We start from the raw sequence: 18,275 nt of genomic DNA on the forward strand, positions 1-18,275 counted from the left end.
GTGGCATAATCCTATTGTAGCATTTTAAAAATGTTAATCCTACGTGGTGGGTTTTTTTTTATTATATTCTACATAGCGCTTTAAAAATGCTAATCTTACATAGCATAATACTATTGTAGTGTTTTAAAATATTAATTCTACATGGCGCTCTAATAATTTTTTAAAAATAAAAATCCTAGATAGCGCTCTAAAATCTCGGAAAAAAAACTCCCCTTTATATATATATATTAGGTTAGGTCCCGTGCCATGCACGTTATATTTTAATTTTCATTACTAAATTAGCATTATATTTTATTTTAAAAAAAATTCTAAAACTATTGTGAACAAATTTGACCGATTATGACCGATTGTAATCTTAACGGTTGGTAATTAGCAACCGTTTTTAAAATCATTCGCTAATATTTCATTTTACCGACTGATTTGAAGCCCGTCGGTAATATTGATCGCTAAAAACGCGTTTTCTTTTAGTGGTGTTTGATCGTATGGGTAATTTTAAATTTTTACAAACAAATTGATGTATCCTTTATATTTCTTACTATTAATCAAAGAAATATTTAGGAATTTATATATATATATATATATATATATATATATATATATATATATATATATATATATAGGCTTGTTTTTCCCTAATTAAGTAATTATTTTTGTCAAGTATATGAAGATTATATTCTTAAAAAAAAAAAGATTCCCAAAGATTGCCTTTTTTTTAAAAATGTAATTATATGTTTCCAAAACACAAACCTATAGTAGTTGCATATCCATTTGTAGAATGTAAAAGATCTAACTTATTTTATATGGTTACCTTTGACAATTATTAGTGTATCATAAGTTCCTAAAATATATAAGTTTTATATAAGTTTTTTTTTTTTCGTTTTCTAAAAAAAAAAATATAATAAATAAATAAAACTAAGGATATACCAGAAATTGACATGTCTCATTGCCGGTGTGTCTTTTAGTATATAGTTATTGATTGACTAGTTTTGTGCCCGGAAGATACCAAGATTTTCCGAAACTTTTAAGTTTGAATATTAAATACGATCATATAACCCTTTTAATAATGTAAAATATTTAGACATACGATATCAATATCAATTATTTGTATAATAGTGTACTTTTTGTAGTTTTATTTGTAAATATGTATCTATGTTATTATTAACTTGGTACTTTTGTTATTGCACTTAAATTATTTTTAATGAATTAAAAGTATTTTTACCAAACTAAAATTATTTTTTTAAAAAAAACTTATTTTTACTGATTTTGTATTTTTATTAAAATATAACTGTAGGGAATATTTCACGCATCAACTTTGAGCCCTACTGTGATCATGCATTTAATCATGGTGGTGTCCAAAGGGAAAAAAGCTAGAGCAAAAGAGTCGCCAACAAGTTTTAGGAACTTGTAAACCGTCCACGAGGTAAAGGTTACACCCCTTCACGATAACAGAGATCGCTAACTCCATAATGGTCTTGAACCATGATTGGATATTTGACAGGCTCAAGTCGTAATCACCTAATAAAAAATAATACCTAAATCCACTAACTATGTAGATAGGGAAGAAGGGTTGAACCACAGGGAAACAAGTCAATTTATTCCTAATAACTCTATATAATCTAGATTATCAAGTAACCAATTTGTTATTATAAAGGAGAACTAAACTACTAGGAGTAAAAGTGGGAAGGAATAAAAGTGTAAGGATAATCAAGGAATAAAAGACCTAGGGCATAGGTTCACCAATAAATAATATTCCAGGGTAAATCATAACAATCAATCATCAATGCATCAATTAATCAGATCATAAAGGGCTTTTGCTACGTATTACCATCACAGAGTTAATTTACCAGTATTAAATCTCATCTCTCGAATCTTGACCTAACCATTTATAAATTAGTCTGCCTATTGAAACTAGACCTAAACATCAATTCTCATCTCTCGAATCTCGAATCAATATTGTCAAACTCATGCATAAAAGATCATGCCTAATCTAGTCACAGAGCATTAAATCAATCAATAGGAAATTAATCAAGCATTGACAATCAACAACAATAAATTACCCCTTCATATTATTTATGGATCCCCATAAACCCTAGAAAGAAAACTACTCAGATATAATTAAATATAAACTAAACAAAGAAATTAAACAAGTCATGATGGAAGAAATAAAATAAATAGCTGAGATTAAAGGAGAAGAAATCGCTACCAAAGTTGAAGGAAATAAGAGATGGAATTAAACAAAGAGTTGTAGAGAAAGAAAATAATACTAGAGTTTAAGAAGAGAGAGAGAGAGAGAGAAAAGTTAGAGAGAGAAAGAGAGAGAGAGAGAGTAAGGGAAGGGAGAAAAGAATACTAAACTTACTTCACCAAAGCGTATCCAAAACTAAGCTCGAAAATCCTAAATTAAAACAACTTAAACGACGCTTAAACTTCTCCTCAGAAACACGCGCCCGATCGGGCGAGGCACCGCCCGATCAGGCCCGCCTTTTTTTCCTTCGTGAGCTTCTCTTCTCGCGCCCGATCGGGCGCGGCACCGCTCGATCGGGCGCGCCATTTGGCGGAGACCCTTCAGGCTACTTGGACTCCTTTTTTAGGCTTGTAACTCGGCCCAAACAAAATATCCTCCTTGGGGCTTTAATCATTCGGTCCAATGCCTCATCTTCTCATAAGTCGAGCCCTTAATCACCGGTTCGATGACTCTAACCGATCTTGGGCTATGAAAGATGGTCGTGCTCCTCCAATGCTCATAGCCGCTTCATAAAATCCCGGGAAAATTCTCCAAGAGTGCAATTCCCTATAAAACTCAACTAAAACTACGAAAACACTAGAAAACACATATTAGTAATAAAAGTGGCTCTAAAGAGCCAAAAGAACTACTAATTATGACCAAGGGACGGGGGTAAAATACTATATAAAATAGACTTATCAAACTCCCCCAAGCCGAACCTTTGCTTGTCCCTAAGCAAAGATCTCATCAATGAATAAATAAATACATGCCTCACCGCGAATAGTCAAAATCAAGACCAAACAATTCAAGGCAAATCTAATAAACATGCTTCAACATCAACCAATCTCATCCATCCAATCACTCGTCTTCCCTAACAATTTTCAAATAGAGCAAACCACAAGAGCATATAGAATTCAAGACTAGTGCTCACACACTCAACTCTCATTTATGTGGCGAGTAAAAGATGTACTCGATCGCTCTCCATCCCAAACCCTTTATGTGAACAATGCCGTCCCAAACTCACACTCTCGTGTGTTTAAAAAGACAAGCACTCAACCTAATAGTCGACTCGGAATATGTCAAATCATAACTTGCATTGATAAACAACTACTTTCATATTCACACAACTCTACGCACAAAGGTCGAAAGGTCTTTAGAGCTTGTAATGTAAGGCTAGGGTAAAAGGGTAGGAAACATTTGGGAAAATGCGAGAGTAAAGCCATGCTTAAGGGAGCAAATCCTAATAAAACCAAGGTCAAAAATAAATAATGACCAAATCATCTCCAACATACTCAACTCCAACAAAAGTTCACCGAATATAACTCCAAACATATCACACAATCCCAACACTTACAAATTTCACTCATAAAGATATGATGATATAGAATTAGAGTGAATAAACAAACTTTGAACTCAATTTTGATACTTTTTTTTTCTTTCTTTTCTTTTGAGTAACCCTCACATAGAACACTTGATCATTGAAACATTTTTTTCTTTTGCTCTTTTTTTTTTTCTTTTTATCTCACATTGGAATTTAACTTTGAAACACAAATTCTTATTTTTTCAATCACAAAATCAAAAGAACAAGCACTCTTCTTTTATCCCCACATTGTGCTAATAATATACACACCACAACTCCTTCACCTCACCAACTAATAGCTCCCCCAAGCCAAGCTTGGGACTAGTAACCAATGGGGCTAAATAGGCTTGTAATGTGGCTAATAAACAACAAAAGGGCACAAGCAACAACATGGGTAGCAAGAAGGGAACAAATGTATCTAATATCGTTTGAAGGCTACCTAAAAGAATGAACGCCTTCGTCCTCCACAATGTGCATAATGGTGAGCCATATAAACATTACTCACAGTAACAAGTCAATACTCAGATTCATTGACATACCAGGAACTATCACACATTCCTAACCAAATCAACTATTCAAGCACTATATTCACAAGCGGTTGGCAAAATTGACGCATGTTTAGGAATCCGAACAATTAAACTTCAAATCATGATCAACAAATTCACAAAGCTCATTATCATATACCAAGAATCAAAACAATATTTTCCAAATATGGGACACAGGGAAGCATGATTTACAATTCATTGGAACGTATTTTTGGATTTTTTTCCATTTGTTTGTATTTTTTGAAAGCAATAAATCTAACCTAAGAAAGAAATAAAAAATATACTAAGCACACCAAAAGGAAATAAATAAATAAATAAAATAAAAAGAGAGTGAAAGATATACCATACGAACACGCATACGAACACGAGAACCTCCCCCCAAGCTAAATCAGACAATGTCCTCATTGTCTTATAGGGAAGCTAGTAGTCAAGGTGACTACTCCTCAACATCACCACAATAATTTCACCAAAGCCTCGAGGATTGCAATGCATCTCTGTGGAACAAATTTGGGCAAGAAAGAAAAAGAGTATTAGTGGGAAAAATATAAAAATTGAGTCAGGTGAACTATTCTGATCATAACTTTTGATGTATAAGTGATAATGCAGTGATTCCAATTGAATTGGAAATTAGACTTGAAGAGCTTTCCAATGATAGGTCACACACCAAAATCCGATAAGAAACGCAAAAGTTATGGCCTGTCGAAGTTGATGAATTCTGCTGCCGCGTACTCGCGCCCGATCGGGCGCGAACTCGAACAAAAATTCGCCCTTTGTTCGCCCGATCGGGTGAGCCTCGCCCGACAAATCTTTTTTTTTTCTTCACTCGATTTCTCCAAAAATCCGCCCGATCGGGCGAATTTCCCTTGATTTTCTTCCTTACTTGCGCGCCCGCCCGATCGGGCGAGCACATTTTCGCTCGATTTCGACCCTTAGGTGCGCGCCCGATCGAGCCCGTACCCAAATCGAATTCTTATTCTTCTAACTTTTTCTCTTTAAAAGTCCTTACTTATTGATCTAATACCTGTACAAAAACACCTTGGAAAGGTAAAATTGCACTCTCCTCACCTCTCTAGAACAATAAAAATAAAAAGAAGGAAAAACTAGTCTAGAAAGCAAGAAATACGGGTTGCCTCCCGCAAAACGCTGGTTTATCTAGGTCCCGCACGACCCTCTTACCACAAGACTAAAAGTTAGGACCCTTGGCGTACCGCTTGATCGGGTAGTTTCTCACCCGGTTGAGCGGTATTTAGACCACGACGCGGCTTCTTGACATGCCCTGTGGGTCGCCAATTCACCTTATCTGGTGGATCCTCCTTGTCGTGAACTGGGGGTTCTTTACTACTACTCACAAGAGACCTCTTCTTGACCAATGGTTGCTTCAAATTATCACTGGATTGATCAATTGCAACTCGATCTGGTGGAACACTTACTATAGGCTCAGTTTCCACAACTTGCTTGTTTATTTCTACCTTCTCATCTTCAAAGCCAAGACCGACAGTGTAGAGGGCTCTTTCTATTTCATCAACTTCCTTTTGCCATTTGTCTATTTCATCTGTAGAAGATGCAACACAAGATACCGCCTCCAATGGATCTTTTACAAGAGCTTGGGGCTTATTACAACAATTATGAACCACATTAACACTAAAACACTTCTCCTCTGTCATGGGGCTTTTAGGGGTATTATTCAAATTGAAAGTAATTTTATCATCCCCTACTGATAGTGTCAATTTGCCACATTTCACGTCTATAATTGCTCCTGCAGTGTTAAGGAATGGTCTGCCCAAAATAATTGGGGTTTGCATATCCTCAGCCATATCAAGAACAACAAAATCAACAGGTATATAAAATTTACCTACTCTAACAGGAACATCCTCTAAAACACCTAAGGGGTATTTAAAAGAACGGTCGGCCATTTGTAGAGTAATATTAGTAGCTTTTAATTTACCCATATTTAGCTAGGAACACACCGACAATGGCATGACACTAACGCTAGCACCCAAATCACATAATGCATTATCAATCATTAGATTGCCAATATAACAAGGGATAGAAAAACTACCTGGATCTTTCAGTTTAGGTGGAGATTTATTTTGTAGTACGGCACTACATTCTGCAGTAAAAGCGACTGTCTCTACCTCACTAATAGATCTCTTCCTAGTCAATATTTCCTTCATGAATTTTACATATGCAGGAATTTGTGTAATTAGTTCTGTGAAGGGGACTGTTACCTGTAAATCTTTAACCATCTCCAGAAACTTACCAAACTGCTTATCGAAATTTGTTTTTAAGTGACAATTGGGGAATGGAAGTTTGATAACCGGCTTTGGATTAATACTGCTCTTATCTGGAGCTGCTACTTTGCCTGGAGTTGTACCCTACAATGTATTATCAGAAATATTAGTACTACTCTTTAGCCCTGTAGGGTTATTAGCAACATTGTTAGGTTTAATGGAATCAAGCTTAACATTGTTCATTAAAACAGGTTCATCATTTCTGGGCATAGGGGGCCCATCATAGTGTAAACCACTCCTTAGAGTAATTGTGAAGGCTTGATCCGTAGGCCTGGTTGGCTGTGCTGGCAGGGCTCCCTGTTGACGGGCTTGTAGAGTAGAAGAAATCTGCGCAATTTGATTATCTACAATTTTATTATGTGCTATGATCGAGTCAATTTGGGCATCTCTACTCTCCATGTGCTTTTGCATACTAGCCAGCATCGCTCTAATTTCTACCAAAGCGGGGTCGGAAAATGGTAGTATTTCTGCTGTGGTTGTTATGGCGCCTGTGATTGTTGTGGAGGTGGCAGATTTTGAACATTGGTGCTCCGGTAGGAAAGATATGGATGATTCCGGAACCCGGAATTGTAGGTGTTGGAGTATGGGTCATTCTGCCTATAAGCTTGAAAGGCATTGACTTGCTCCACGGAACTCCTGCAATCTTGCTCCCTAGGACCTACAATTCCACAATTTTCACAGAAAGCCTCATTAGAATTATTATTAATTGCAGAAACATTAGCTATATTTGCAGTACCAAGATTATCTAATTTTTGACAAATAGAGGTTAATTGAGCTTGTAAAAAGGACACAGAGTCGACACTATGTTTCCCTTTGTTAGCAAACCCTCTAGGATTCCCATATTGGGAATTGTAGATTGCCATATCTTCGATAACTTGACCTGCATCATCAACATTAAGGTTCATAAACCTCCCACTAGCTGCAGAATCTAATATTGTTCTAGATAAATTTCCAATCCCATTATAAAAGGCTTGGATTAACTGCCATTGTGCTAAATTATGGTGGGGACACTCCCTCTACAGATCCTTGAATCTTTCCCAAGCCTCATACAAATTCTTATCTGGCTCTTGGGCAAAGTTTTGAATTGCGCTTCTTAGCAAAGCTGTCCTCTCTGCAGGATAATATTTATTATAGAAATTTAAAACAAGAGTCTCCCAGTTAGTTATACCAAGTGAAGTTCTATTTAATCCATTATACCATAATTTGGATTTTCCACATAAAGAAAAACGAAAGAGAATCTCCCTGATTTGGTCCTGTGTGACTCCAGCTTGCCTGATGGTATTGCAATATTGACAGTAGTATGCAAAATGAAGATTTGTGTCTTCACCCTTAGCTCCACAGAATTGCTTCCTTTCTATCATCGTGATAAATTGGGGTTTAATCTCGAATTGCACCCCATCAAGAGCCGGAGTGGGAGTAAGGTGTGGAAAATCTGTAAGTGTCGGCTGCGAATAATCACTGAGCTTCTTAGGTGCCGTCATCTCTGATTCTGAATCTGAAGGATCTTCTAAATCACTAGAATCAGATGGAGGGTCTCGGCGATTATTGTTATCCCCTGAACCCGCCAGGATTTGCCTGTAAAGATTCTTTTGTCTATGAAAAAAGCGTTCGATCTCAGGGTCGAATGGGATATAACCTGATTTGGAACACCTGGGCATACACAAAGAACTAGACGACAAAAATGAGAACTGTCCCAGAGAACTTACGCTCTCTGGGACGAAAGAAAATAATCTAGACTATAAAAACAATCAGAAATAAAAATAAAACCGTTTCCCCGGCAACGGCGCAAAATTTTGATAGGCTCAAGTCGTAATCACCTAATAAAAAATAATACCTAAATCCACTAACTATGTAGATAGGGAAGAAGGGTCGAACCACAGGGAAACAAGTCAATTTATTCTTAATAAATCTATATAATCTAGATTATCAAGTAATCAATTTGTTATTATAAAGGAGAACTAAACTACTAGAAGTAAAAGTAGGAAGGAATAAAAGTGGGAGGATAATCAAGGAATAAAAGACCTAGGGCATAGGTTCACCAATAAATAATAAGGGTAAATCATAACAATCAATCATCAATGCATCAATTAATCAGATCATAAAGGGCTTTCGCTACGTATTACAATCACAGAGTTAATTTACCAGTATTAAATCTCATCTCTCGAATCTTGACCTAACCATTTATAAATTAGTCTGCCTATTGAAACTAGACCTAAACATCAATTCTCATCTCTCGAATCTCGAATCAATATTGTCAAACTCATGCATAAAAGATCAGGCCTAATCTAGTCACAGAGCATTAAATCAATCAATAGGAAATTAATCAAGCATTGACAATCAACAACAATAAATTACCCCTTCATATTATTTATGGATCCCCATAAACCCTAGAAAGAAAACTACTCAGACATAATTAAATATAAACTAAACAAAGAAATTAAACAAGTCATGATGGAAGAAATAAAATAAATAGCTGAGATTAAATGAGAAGAAATCGTTCGGTCCAATGCCCCATCTTCTCATAAGTCGAGCCCTTAATCACCGGTTCGATGACTCTAACCGATCTTGGGCTATGAAAGATGGTCGTGCTCCTCCAATTCTCGTAGCCGCTTCATAAAATCCCGGGAAAATGCTCCAAGAGTGCAATTCCCTATAAAACTCAACCAAAACTACGAAAACACTAGAAAACACATATTAGTAATAAAAGTGGCTCTAAAGAGCCAAAAGCATTACTAATTATGTTCAAGGGACGGGGGTAAAATACTATATAAAATAGACTTATCAATATTCGGGGATGAAGGCACAAATCCAACTAAAAAGAGATTGAACCTACCCTAAATAGGCCTCTACTTTGTTCTTCTCATATTCATGTGTGCTTTCCGATCAACATACAATCATTAAATTGATCCTAAACCTGTTTATCTATGTTGGTTGATTATTAATGCACAAATAAATCTATTATTGGAGATCACTTGAATTAAAATCACATTAGCCTAAATAAAATTACTAATTATTTTATTAAGCGTGATTTCAAGGACAAATTCTCTTTAATCCTGTAAGAGAGGGCATGACCAAGCAATAACAATAATATCAAGCAACATAATAATATTGACAATATTAACTCCCCAAATCATCATCATCATAATATCGATCTCATCAAAGCATAATAATGTTAGCAAAATCCTAGGCATGATACTAACATGATTACTAACGTGTCACTAAATACTAAAACTCAAAGCTTTAGCCCTAACATGATACTAGAAAGCGATAAAGACATCCTATCATGATACTAGGAATTAGTAAAATAATCTAAACATGATTTCTGTATCAAAAGAATAGTTAAGTAATCAAATTACTTACTGTGAAACCTCGTACCTCTTTCTATTAAAAAAATACAATTAAGGAAAAATTGCCTAGAATAATCCCACCTTTGGGCCGTTCGCCCAAAATAATCCCACCTTTGGGTTATTTTTAAATAATCCGACCTTTATAGCTAATCCGCTCTCAATGGTCCCAAGTGGCTTGAAACTGGTTGAGTAGGTAATTTTTTTTTAAAGTTAGATTACACGTGTCACCATGTGATTGGTCAAAAAATAAGTTTTAATTTTTATTTTATTTTAAGAAATGATTATTAATAATTAACATTAATTAACTATTAAAAAAAAAACTAAAATTTAAACCAGCCACCACACTGCCCCACAGTGACCCCAGCCACCACAACCACCTCACCGCCCTTACCATCAACCCAGAAGAGGCCCAGAGCAGCCAGCCCCACCGCGACCATACCACAGACCTCCGACGCTGTTCTCCGACCCTTCTTACCCCCTTCTGTCGCCACTAATCCACCACAACCATTACCGACATCAAGGTGTGTGAAGAGGAGAAGGGCAAAAATCGAGGCGTGGTAAGGGGATAAGGGACGAAATCGGGGCGTGGGGAAGGGAGGTTGCCGGAAAAGGGACCGGAGAAGGGGAAGGGGGCTGGGATAGAGGGTTTTCAAGGGTTTACAAGGTGTTTTGGGCCATCTTTAGTTTACGGTTTTCGTGGTGGTGGGAGGGAGGTTGGAGCTTCGGGGGAGTGGGAGGAAAGGCGTCGGCGCTGCGGGAGTGTTTCTGGGCGGCCGGCGCTGCAGGACAGGGGAGTCCGGAAGCTTGGCCGGCGGAGGCAGGGAGGGTGGTTTTGGCTGGTGTGGGCTTTTTCAAAATAATTAATTAATTTGTTCAATTTTTTCTGTAAAAAAAAAAAAAACTTTTGTTAATTTTTTTTTTAATTTTTTTGACCAATCACAAGCCAACACGTGTCAGGTGACTTGTTATAACAGGTTAGTTGATCGATTGGGACCATTGGGAGCGGATTAACTATAAAGGTCGGATTATTTAAAAATAACCCAAAGGTAGGATTATTTTGAGCGGACGACCCAAAAGTGGGATTATTCCGGGCAATTTTCCTACAATTAAAATAAAGAATTGAAATAGGATTTAGGGCCAAACCCTCAGAACTATCAACCTTTCACATCGAGGTCTAAGGCAACTTCGAGCTTGGCTAGGTGCTTCTAAGTCTCGTGAAGGAGATATGATGTAATTTTGAAAAGGTGTAGGAAAGGTTTAGAAAATCAAAAGAGACAGAAAGAATAAACTTTAGCTTAGAGAGAGAGAAGAGATGATAATTTTGGGTTAATAAAAACGGAGAAAATCGTCCATATTTATAGAAAAAAACGATCAGAAAAGAGTCAAAATTTGACACGGAGTAAAACTGGCTCCATCGCGATGCGATAGGGTCATCGCAACGCGATGGCTCTATCGCGGTCCGATGGACCTTATCGCGGCGCGATAGATGCTGTACGATAAAATTCGTACGGAATCTGTCTCCTAATCAAATTGGATTAGGCGGAGTCCATACTTATATTTTATTAAATCAGATTTAATCTTTATAAAGCACTTATGTTATCCGATGTAGAATTCTATATCTTTTTAAAGTAAATAATAATTATAATTATCAATCCTAATCCCTTTATAACTCAAAATAATCTTCTACATAATTGTAGAAGGTAAATATAAATCATAATGACTTTAGGATACAATTATAATTAATGGACCCTTCACATGATCATTGGGTCCGTATAGAAAGCTTGATTTTAGGCCCAATTTTGTATTTTGGTCATAACTTCCTCGTTATAACTTCCTCGTTGGAAAGATCTTTTCAAACCCCAACCAAATACACAATTATTGGACCCATATCGTGGATAAAAATAAAATGGATTGGATATTTTCCATAAATAGGATACAAAATGAATGATTTTTGAAATATGAAATGAATTATTTTTATTAAAACATTTTAGAAAACAGAAGAATTCACGAGACTCTTCAACATTTCATCTCGTTTGATATTCAATGACGTGAAAGGTGCTCATCACTGGGTTTTGTTTTTTGGGGAGACACAATCAGGTGTTTACAGAAGCCCCCACTTTGACTGAGTTTGGAGAAATGTTGTAGACACCTGATTGTGTCTCCCCAAAAACCAAACCCAGTGATGAATATCTTTCACGTCATTTGATTATCGAATGAGGTGAAATGAGTCTCGTGGTGCACCTATTTTTAAAAATACTTCTTTCTGTTTTCAAAAATATTTCTTTTTGTGCCTTATTTATGGGAAATGTCTAGTCCAATTTAGTGTAGTCCATAATATGGGTTTAATAATAGTGTAGTTGGATAGGGTTTGAAAAGAGCTTTCCAACGATATATTATAAGCCTAATTGTGATGAATAATGAGGAAATTATGGCCAAAAAATTAAATTGGGCCCAAAATGATTTTATATGGCCCAATATCAAGTGGATGGCCCATTAATTATCATTCCTAAAGTTATTAGGAATTGCTTTAATTTTCTATATTAATCTAGAAGGTTATATTAAATTCTAATAGAGTTAGGATTAATAATTATATTTTTAATATTATTTAGAAAACATAAGGAATTTAATTTGAAATAAAACAAGTGTTTTAGAAGATAAAACTGATTTTAATTAAGATAATTACTGAGTCTAATTACCTAATTATATTAGGTGAAGGACCCCGTGCAGGATTTTTATCCTGATCAAGCCATCGCGCCGCGATAGGGTATGTTTTACTTTGAGTCAAATTCTGACTCTTTTAGCAGCATTCCGGATGTTTTATTTATAAATAGGGGCTTCATTTCCCCGTTTTCAATCATCAACAATCATCTAATTTTATTCTCTCTTCAAAGCTAGAAGCTTGTTCGTTCTCCTTCTTTCTAAACCTCCCCTTTCAAAATATAATACCGCATTCACGAGTTTAGACACACCTAGCCAAGCTCGAAATTGCCTTCCCCCTAGACGTGAAAGGTTGATAATTTATGAGGGTTTGGTCCCAAATATCTATTTCAATTATTTAAATTAATTGTTTGATTTAATGTTTTCATTGAAGTTACTAACGGGTGTATTGTTTTGATAGAAAGAGATACAAGGCAATAAAGTAAGTAGTTTTGCTATATATCTGTAGAAATCATGCTTAGATTGTTTTAATTCCTAGTATCATGTTAGGATGTCTTTATTAATTCCTAGTATCATGTTAGGATGTTATTTATTGCTTTCTAGTATCATGTTTAGGTTGCTTCTTATTTTCTTCTATCATGTTAGTATCATGTTAGGATTAAAGCTTTGATTTTTAATGTTTAGTGACATGCTAGGACTTGTTATTAATCTTGTTAGTATCATGCCTAGGATCTTGCTATTATTACTATGGTTTATTGAGATTATTTTGATGATGATTTGTTGTATCAATATTATTATGTTGCTTGATATATATTATTGTTATTGCTTGATCACACCTTCTCTTGCAGGTTTAAAGGGAACTTGTATTTGTAATCACGCTTAATAAGATAATTAATAATTTTATTTAGACTAATGTGATTTTAATTCAAGTGATCGCCAATAATAGATTTGTTTGTGCATTAATATTCAACCAATATAGATTAAACATGTTTAAGGTTAATATATTGATTGTATGTTAGTCAGAAAGCGCACAGGAATACGAGAAGAATAAAGTAGAAGCCTATTTAGGGCAGGTTCAATCTCTTTTAGGTTGGATTTGTACCTTCATCCCCGAATATCCAGTCATGGTTCCATACCACTATGGAGTTAGTGATCTCATGGATCGTGAAGGGGTGTAGCCTTCACCCTGTGAACGGTTTACAAGTTCCTAAAACTTGTTGGCGACTCTTTTGCTCTAACTTCCTTCCGTTTGGACGCCACCATACTTAAGTGTATGATAACAGTGGGGCTCAAGTGTGGGATGCTTGAATTATTCCTTACAATTTTTTGGCGACTCCACTGGGGAGGATTTCTATTTTAATTCCTAAAATTTATGTTGGCAATAATTTAGAATTAGTGGATGAGACTCAAAAAGTTCTAAGTATTCATGTGCGTAATTTTGATTGACATTACTTGCATAAGCATAAAAAGGTCCGCTTTGGATAGACCATCCGTAATGCGTCAAAAACATAGGCTTTTTACACGTAGGAAATTTGGGAAATATCTTTCACAACTAGAATCGAAAAAACGCTGTGAAAACTGGAAAATTCTAAGAACAAAGAGAGCTGATGAGGCATGTAGGAACTGGCGCTGAGAAAACAGTGCCCATCGTAGTGCAATGGCTATGTCGCGGCGCGATAGCAATATCGCGGCGTGACAGGGCTATCGTCTCGCGATGGTCACTATTATCTCGTGCTACGTTCTTTTAATACCGAGCCAGAGATCTGCGTTATTGCTTTGACCGGTTCTAGTATTGTTTGCTCGATTTTACTTCCTGATTGAGTTTTTCTCACTTTTCTAAACCCATATGTGTTCTACATATGGCCATAACCCTCTGGGAATTCACGCTCCATATACCCAATTGAACGCTCATTGCAACGAAGGGTACATCCAAGTTTGTGAATTCACCAAACCATGGAAACAAGTTTAACTTGTTGGATCCCATCCATACGCGCCAACCCTTCCAAAGGTAAGGCTTCTGCGCGATGCATCCAGATTCATAACCATGGACCCTCTTTGACTAACCCTTATCCTTGAACTTTAGAGAATTAGAGCCATGGTTAGGTTGCAAACTCATTGCATCATATTGTGCTTACTTGACTACTTGTGCATTCTTGCTTGTGCATAATATATATGTGTTTACACTAACCGTTTGTTTGACTTGTGTATAAGTTTAAATAAACTAATTTAATGGCTATATAGGACTTTGCTTAAATTAATTAATACGATTAGTTAAAGTCTAATAAATTGATTGAATCTGACTTAGTACGACTTTAGGCTTGTCCTTTTAAGGTAGAACGCTGGAAATAGGCCCAGACCGACATATCAGTAATGACGCGAAGGTTGGACCTATGGCGTGACACGAAAGTGTCCGTCGCGGAGCGATAATGTGGCCCATGGCGTTTCGCAATGGTTCCTTTGCTTCGGCGACAGTTTAGTTTTCTGCCTGAGTCCTCACGCCGAGTCTAATTAATCAGTTTATTAATAATGGAAACTTTATTTAGTCCTTAATTTAGTCTAGACACATAGTCCCATGGTCTTACACAAGTGTCAAAACATGCCACTTCCACTCACTTTTTTAAGCACACACTTTGTAAATATGTACACCATGACCATGTCTAGAGAGTCTTGTGTACGCGTGTTTTCCGTCATTTTTTTGGGGGGTAAGATGGATATTAATCCTCCCAATATAACCATGTTTCTTAAACCCCATACATGATTCCCAAAAATATGCACCTTATTTTTGCTTTTGCTTTTTAAGACCCAATAAAGTCAAAGTTAATTTCAGTCAAGTCATTAAGTTAAAATGGTTTAATATTTACAGCGCTTGGTCAAGAAAGGAAGGGCGACTAATCAAAGACAACACTTTCATCCAAGTCTCACTTTTTGATAAACCGTTTCGAGAAAGAAGAAAAGCTAAGAAGAAAACGGCAACCCAGGAAGAAGTTAATGAGCTAAGACAGAACATGGCTAGTTTGACCGAGATGTTCAAAACTCTTGCTCTTCAAGTCAATGACCCTGCGAAACAACAGCGGCTTGAGCTAATGGAAGAGAGCTTGAGAAAAATCTCCAATGATTATAAGTTCTAAGGGATTAGCTCACAAGGGGTCTCTTTGGACAAGGAACTTCTTACGCAGAAGTTCAATGCCAATGACATCCCTAAGTTCAAGCCATCTGACAACCCTTATTTTCATTTAAGAGCTTTTGAAACAATAATGAACATTAAGGGGATTGATAAGAAAGCTTTCCATTTGTTGTTCTCTTTATCTTTAGAAACCGTTTGTCAACAATGGTTTTTCTCCCTTGACAAGGAGAAAATTTCCTCTTGGAATTCTTTAACAAACGCTTTCATTGATAGATACAAATGCAACATTCAAGTTGAAACTGACTATAGAGAACTTGAGATGTTAAAACAAAAAGAGAACGAAGGGTTCACCTCCTTTTTCAATAAGTGGAGGGAGACTTCCGCTAAAATGGTTGAGGTTCCCACTGAAAAAGAATCTGTGAGGTTGTTCATCAAGAACCTCCAAGAAAAGTATTCAAAGCATCTAAAGTACCAAAGTAACTTGAATACTTTCAAGGCCGTCTATGACATAGGAATTGATATTGAAGACGACATTGCAAAACAAAAAGTTGCTAGCAACTTCAACAGTGGCTGGAAAGGAAAGAAGAAAGACAATCCTTCTTCTTCCAAAACCACCCACTCAAACAATGTTAGCACTATTAACTTAAACGAGGTCTTAACTATGAACAATCAAGGACAAAAGAAGCCATTTAGGAGAAACTTCACACCTATTGGCATGAGTTATGACACCGCATTCGATTACCTTCATGCTAAAGGTCTCATAACTCCTATTGGACCGTTTGGAGATCCACCAGTCGAAAAGAGGACGGCTAGTTGGAACCCCAACCATAATTGCAAATATCATCAAGGCAGGGGCCATCTCACTGAAAAATGTTTGAAGTTGAAGGAAGTCATTCAAGACTTAATTGGTAGCAATAAACTCCCATTTCCCCCTGCAAGTTAGAAGCCAAGCACCAATAGTGCTCCACTTTCAGACTCCTTGGCAATTTCTGATGAGGAAGACTACGCGGACCTATTACTCCTTATTAAACCTATTGAAGAAACTCATGCTATCGAAGAAGAGGAGGAAACCTTTTTTGATGTCGTGAGTGATTCTCTTGCTGGAGAACAACCGGCCACTAAAATAGAAGTATGGCTTCTCATAAACACAATGAGGGAAGCAATAGACATGTGTCGTGAGGTCCTTGATCATGCAAAGTCGGTAGAAAGTAAGCGTGCCACTGAAAAAGTAATGCCCACAAAAACTACTGAGAGAAAACCCTTTTCTCTCAAAGTAGTTGAAGCACCAAGAAGGAGTAACAAGGTGTACATACCTATTGGGACTTCTTATGCGAACATGTTTCAAATGCTCTTCGGGAATGGGAAGATCAAACCTCTCGAACCAAGAACATTTGAATCGCTGAAAAGGACAGATAGATTCTATTGTCCCTACCATCAACCAGGAGGACATACCATAGAGCACTGTTTTAAATTCAAGGACCTAGTATAAGGATTAATTGGCAGTAAGAAATTTGTTCAAAGTCGACCGGATAAAGAGATATTTTCAGAATTGGTTAATGGAGTGTGGGACAATGATGATGAGGATGTTTACCTCAAAGATATAGAAGACACTCCACTTTCCTCAATTTATCCGGTTGACGATATTTGGGATGAAGAGGATTCCCCTATTGATGTCCTCACAAGATCAGGGAGAATGCAACCTCCCATCACAACGTAACTTATTCGTACCACTCAACAAGTTCCCATACCAATCATAGAAGACAACGATGTTGTCAAACAACTAAATAATACTAAGGTCGAGATGAATGTATGGAAACTCTTAGCTACATCCCATGAACATAGGCTTGCAGTAATGGATGCTTTAGCTAGGAATAGACTCAGAAACCACTCCCGAGTGGTTAGCTAACTTTCTCACGAGTGATCTTCCTAGCCCCATCAATCTAATCACCTTTTCTGATAAGTATTTACCTTCTGAAGGTGATAAACACAATAAAGCCTTGAATCTTACAGTGGTGTGCAAACGAATGAATGTCCCAATGACCCTTGTGGATAATGGGTTGGCAATAAATGTTTCTCCACTTAGGCGAGGATGCTAGGAATAAGGGATGAAGACTTGTCCCCATCAACACAAGGCATAAGAGCTTATGACAACACTCGTCGCCAAGCTCTTTGAACTATTACTATGAATGTCACAACAGGGGTTATTGAGCACGCTACTACTTTTCAAGTGGTAGACATCAAAGCCTCCTTTAATATATTATTGGGACGCCCTTGGCTTCACGATCTTAAGGTTGTCCCTTCATCCCTTTATCAACAAGATAAAGCAATAGTTGGAGGACTTCCTGTCACGATCGACGCTTCTCCTATGAGGATCAAGGCAATTGATAAGCCTCTCATAAATGTGGAGCATGATGAGAATGACGAAGATTTATGGTGCTTCAATGTCAAAGAGGTCTCTTTCATCGAGGAAGATGAGAAGACCCCTCTTCACTACGACCTCCATTCAAACATGATAGTCAATGGCATTCTCAGAAAGCAAGGCACTTTCCTGGAATGACTCTAGGAAAGAAAAAGGGAGTAGCAACATAAATGGGATTGCCTAGCCTTCCTAAATTAGATACTTTTGGAATTGGTTTCGAACCGACTCCGAAAGACTATAAGAAAGCCCAGGAAAAGATTAATACGCGGAGGAATCCTCGTGCTCAAAAGAAAGCAATCCCAATGGA

The sequence above is a fragment of the Chenopodium album genome, chromosome 10 (assembly GCF_948465745.1).
Source record: "Chenopodium album chromosome 10, dcCheAlbu1.1, whole genome shotgun sequence".
Lineage (NCBI taxonomy): Eukaryota > Viridiplantae > Streptophyta > Magnoliopsida > Caryophyllales > Amaranthaceae > Chenopodium > Chenopodium album.